Here is a 6,000-nt window from a genome sequence, read left to right on the forward strand (position 1 = left end):
AACTGATGCTTAATTTTACTTTGAGAGCCCATTACAAACTGCTGACTTCTCATTGCAGCATCTGCATTACACAGAGACCACTGCTGTGCCGGAATTGCTGAGCAGCACCTGTAGTGGTAACAATATTTCAGAAAACAAGATTTAGAAAAAAGCAAATTTTACCTTATTCTTAATTGAATCCACATAAAGTGCATTGCTAAATACTCTCCTTTTATCCAGTAGCTTTCAGTTCCAACTGCCAAAACTCCTTTCACGCAACTTATTGGAAATAACACATGACCCAGCCCATTATAAATAGTTGATGGAAGGGGAAAGGGATGGGGTTTTTTCATATTCTTCTAGCAAACAACTTGTTGAGATACAACTCGACAGTGTTGTTGTGCAAAGCGTTCTGTAAAGCCAGTTGAATGTATTTAAACATCTGGAGGTCACCATGAAAGGCATCAACTGTGCAAAGACACTTCCAACAACCACAAGAGGAACTTGCTCGGCTAGAAAGCATCTGCGCTCCCAACCACGTCAGCATCTCATGAGAGGCGTTATCAGCCACGGCAGAGCTGCTGCTGTGCAGGAGGGGCTGCACTCATGCAAATCCAGCGATAATTCGAGGGACCCTGAGCTGAAAAGTCATTAAGACTCATTATGATGTCTACAGTGAACCCCTGGTTCTGGGGACCCGCTGCTGAGCTGCTGCAGGAAAATCCCGACCTCCTTTTATTTAATAACTCTAAGGAAAAGCAGGTGCTGCACAATTTTATTACCACCGCAAACTCTTCCTATATTTCAAGACCCCAACAAATGTAAGAGCATGACATTAACGGCTTAATAACTACTAACACTTTGACAAACGATACAAACCCCTCTGGCCCAGCCATTTGCTGATTATTTTACAAGGAGCGCACACACGCCGGTTCTGCCCTTTAGTCGCCGGGGAATGCCCTACATTGTCAACGTGCACTTTGCAAAATAGCTTTTCAAGAGCTGCCAAGGTTTCGAGGTTGCCAAGGCTCACGCACAGCCCTGCAAAAACAACTCCTGCTGCACCACGAGGCTCCCGCAGCCAGACCAGCACCTAATTGTTCTATTTTCCATTTGGAAGTTGACATCACAGAAGACAGAGCTTCTGCTTCCTCACTAGAATATTTTTTCCTCCGGCATTTGTTTCAGTTAAAATAACAAATTTGCCAAAAAGAAAAGAAATGCCAAAAAAAAAAAGCCCACATTGACACTCCATCCTCCTCCTTTGCATAGGACTTGGCCCTCCCATCTCCATGGGTGCCAGCGCTGCTCCTCCACACAGGGACACAGCGGGAGCACAGACGCACTTGGGGACACCCAAGAGCCCCCAGCCTGTTCTCCTGAACAACACAAGAGTGGCCCAAGGAACTCTTCTCCTAACAAGATGGGTCCTTCTGCCCATATTTTTGACTATCGATCAGCAGGTGGAGTTGCAGATAATGAGAGGGTCGAATCCAAGGAGTCAGAGTTCCATTTACAGTCAAAAAGACAATACCAATACATTGATGACTTCAGATTGCAGAGATATTAGAATGTACAGGAGACGCTTGGGAATCCTCTCTGGATAGCAAGGATGTGTGTATTTATTAAAAAAAAAAAAAAAGTGCTCAGTAAACACTATTTGTATTGATCCAGAGTCAATTTTAAAACTTCTCTCCGCTTTCTTTCCATTAGGCTGGACAGGAAGGTCCTCTCTGGTACGTGGCCATGGGAGCAGGACCTCAGCACTCAGCTGCTGCAGAGAGCCAGCAGATTGTTCTCAGAGATGGGCTGTGCGATGAAAAACAGGGTTTAAAATACACAGATGGTCAAATCCTTCCTGACGAAGCTGGGGAAAACCAGGGATGGATGGTGGCTCCTCCACACCCTCCACAGAGACCTGCACCCCGGTGACCTGGGGCTTCGCAGAGGCTGCTCCCCACGAGAGACGTGGATCCCCCTGCGTGGAGCCCACGCAGCCAGATCGCTGCTCCACACCAGGTCAGGGCCAGGCAGGTCCACAGCAGCACTTTGCAACTCAAAACACTTGCAAATGGCTGCATTTAACCCCCATGGAGCTCTGTATGGGATGGATTGCAGCCTCTGCCCTCCCCTTGGCGATCACCAAAGATAACGGGAGGATTTCCCAGGACATCAGTTTTCTTTGAGGTGAATCCAGGTCTTGGCACCTCCACAAACAGACCCAGTGCTGGGCTGTGAGCAGCAGGGCAGCGACACGAGGAAGCACCGCGGTGACTCTCCCACCTGCGCTCGCAGTGCACAGAGACATTGGTATTCACCATGTGCAGTCCTGCCACACCGAGAGGCTCCGGCCAAAACAAGCCTCTTTTCCTGGGCTCGGCCCAAGGACGCTGCCATTCCTCCCGCAAGGCTGCAGTCTGAAGAGGGTCCGGATGCAAGAGGGGGATGCAGAACAGCACAGAAAAGGAGGAAAAGAAAAAGCCCAACCCCAGCAACCTTGCAGGAGCTTGTAAGAGCTCATGGCCCCTGAGCCCTCCAGCTAAGAGACAGCAATTATTTCAGTGTCATTTCTCCATGTGCAACATGGTGGTAGGACCCAGGGGACAGCCTTCCCGAGCAGCGGGCGCTGGAGCGGTGACGGCAGCGGGAGCAGCCCCCGCTGGGATCAGGGTAACAGCAGCTCGCCGGGAACTAGGGCACCAGAAAGCAAACGCTGTGCCCTGTCTTGCATTCATTTTCACCGGTTTCTGCTCCCTCTCGCTGCCTTGGCAGGGTTAATGCCTTCGCACCACAGGCACCGACGAGTTCCCCGAGAAGCCGTCAGATGGATCTACACCACTGCGAGTTCTCCTTTGTATCTGGGGCTCTCTCCTGACATTTGTCTTTAAAAAGCAACTCCATTCATATGAAAAGTTGATTAATTCCACTTGTTATAATTATTCTCACAAATAAAATCCAGCTCTTTGCCCCCCGTGAATATGGGGGATAATGGTCCTTACCCTTCTCAGTAAAGCATTTCAGTTCCAGGGCTGAGAAGCTCTGTACCAAGCACTAAGTGTTATTATTAAACTGTCATTAAAAGCGTTTCAGGAAAAGTTCACAAACTGCAGGGATTTCTGTCATCGCAGCAGCCGGCTGGGACGGCTGAACGGTTCCTGCCAAAACCACAACCGTGCTGAAGAGCCGCCTCATTCAGGAGCCTCCACTGGAGCACGGTCACTGCAGGCAAAGTCACCACCATCCCCGTGTCCACCTTTGGAAGGTGTCACCTCTGGGGGTCTCCCTGCTGCACTGTCCTGTGGGGCCATGTCCCACCACGGAGGGTGCTCAGCATCCCAGGAAACCAAAGAAACCCATCGGGAGAGAGCCAGGAGAAGGGGAACAGCAATCACCAACACCATCAGACAGCTGTGGAAGTCTCTGGCCAACCGGTGCCACACCAGGCACTCGAAGGTGCCTGAGAGATTTGCATGACACAGGCAGAAATTAACGGGCTGCGTTTTACTCCCTCACTTCCCCTGTTTCGTCTTGGCAGCTGTTCTGGCAGCACAAGCAAACAGCACCTGGCAGCAGCTCACTGCCTCACCCGCATCTCCTCGGCAGAGCTTGGGAGATTTGTCTCATAAACTGGAGCACTGGGGTTTCAGGGTAGAAAGGACATTTTAGAAAACATGGAGGAGAGCATACTTAGCAACAGCAAGAGAGCTGGAAACAGAAGGAAGCCTTCAAAGAGCTGGGCTGATGGAGATGGAAAAATTATGTAAAATAAGCAAATGCATCCAGAGCTGGCAGGCAGGCTGCAAGCCCAGAGGGGGACGGTGTGTCTGATAGCAGAAGAGCCTTTGATTTCTCTCCTCTTCCCCAGGTTCTCTGCATTAACATTTCAAATGTTAACAGTTTCAAACTGTTAGCTGAGAAGAGGGGAGAGCATCTCCCTTACACACCCAGGGCTGCAGGAACTGCCCAGCGACACCCGTGCCCCGTGGTGCCCGCACCAGACCCCCCATCCCGCTGCTCCCACTGCCGAGGGCTCGGCCGGGCCCCCACGGCTACACCCCGGTCCCCACAGATGGATGTAGGTGATTTGCAAATGAGAGCCCCCTTGGTGAGCCCAGAGGGGGGATGGCGGGTCCCCTTCCCCAAGCATCTCCCCAACTAGCGGAGAGTTGGCAAGAGCCCTTTATGTAACTGCGACGCAAGAGCCGAATCCCAGAACTGTCATCGCAGCCTTTGCAAACCCATTTTTACCTCCCTAAGTGTGGCTCATCAGCAACGAACATGAAAGCTGCAAAGCCAGGATGTTAACTTGGGACTGCTTAGCAGGGAGAAGAAGAAATAGAGCAGACGCTGCACAAATATCCCCACAAAGCCACGGTACCTCCGACAAGTTTCCTATTTCTGTGGTGCATTTTACATGCTTACAAGCAGAGCAACGAGACCCCGAAGCTTTACAGCGACTCGTAATCTCTTCTCACTTCTTAACAAAGCCGATGACAGGTTAAAATGGCCGGAGGAAAAAGGGAAGGTATCTGTACACCTGTCACAGCTGCTCAAGCCAGTGAGGAAATTGAAAGCCCTTGGGTAAAATCTAAATATATATCTGCAAGGGAAGCATGAAAAGTCTCCGTGCAAAGTAATCAGGCATAGCCGAGCCACTTTTCCAAGTGAGTACATAACAGGGTCACTACCCACTTCCCAGGATTTAATGGGACCAGCACCGGCATCCTCACCCCGGCAGAGCCGGGCGCCGGAGCCGCAGGGACGGGCAGCGCTGCCCAGAAAAGGGACACGGAGCAGCGCAGGGAACAGCGGGTGCGGCAGCGACGCTCAGGAAAGGTGGCAGGACCCAAACCCAGCCGGGAGGAGCACGGGGGGCTCCTGACTCCTGCCAGGATCTGCAGCTTGTTGCCTCCCAGCTGTAACTATCTTTGCACTATAAATGTTCATTACTTTAAGCATTTGTGCAGTACTTTCCCCCCAGGAATCTGAAAACACCTTGGAAACACCCCTTGGTACCACTCGCAATGCCGCAGGAGGTGTGGGGCAGGAGAGGTCCCCACGCCCAAGCTGTGGGTCAGGAGGAGGCAGTAAGCCCTTGTTTGTGGTGTAATTACCGTGGCACTTCTCCAATTCCCCTCCAGCTTTCCCGAGGCCAGGACCTTCCCCTTGCTGCCGTCCTCCCGCAGGCGGCCGAGCCAGGACCCGCAGAAAGGAGAGGGATGCTCTGAGCATCCTCAGCCAGCAGCTGCGGGTAGGACGGGCAACAGCAGCACATTCACCCCAGCTCTTCCCAGGGGATGCGACCGGCAAAAAGGGCTGAAAAGGTGCCTTGTGCCTCCCCACAAGCCCTTGGAGCGCTGGCTGCTTCCAGCCCGGCAGCAAAGTGCCGTCGGGAGCCAGCGAGGCTCTGGTCAGACACGCTGGTGTTTGATGAGTGGGAGCACGGGCGCTCGCCGAACGCCTCCCAGAGCTCCCGGCACAGCCTGCCAGGAAGCAACTTCACAGAGACTTTCAAAATGCCAAAGTGATTCCTACTTTGCAGTTTTAAAGGACTCCGAGTCCTTTTTTGCACGACATTTTTGTGGTAACTTTGTTACTGAAGTATTAAAATTCTAATGAATGATCTGTTAAACTGCAAGGCAGTGTTTACTTATTAAACGGCTCTAATAGTTTCTGCTTAAAACATGGACAATTTAAGCCTCTCAAAACCTTCCTAAAACCTTTTCTTCCTTGGATTCTTTTTGTTTTTTAAGAAAGATGACTCTTCAAAGGATAAACTTAATCTTTGGGCCTCTCCATCATCTCTGCCAACTGTGTCTCACAGTAACAAAGTTTTCTTCCCTCCCCAGGGTGGCTGGATCATGCTAGGTACCATTTGCCATACATTTCCCGTTTCTGTCACCATTCCTTTTGTAATACATTATATAAGACAGAGAAAATGGCAAGTCCGTATAAAGAGAAATTCACAATGTGTTGCTGAAATGAGGCATGAACTCCATGGAGTCTGTGACAGCCTCATCC

The sequence above is a fragment of the Streptopelia decaocto genome, assembly GCF_964273445.1.
Source record: "Streptopelia decaocto genome assembly, chromosome: 17".
Classification (NCBI taxonomy): Eukaryota; Metazoa; Chordata; class Aves; order Columbiformes; family Columbidae; genus Streptopelia; species Streptopelia decaocto.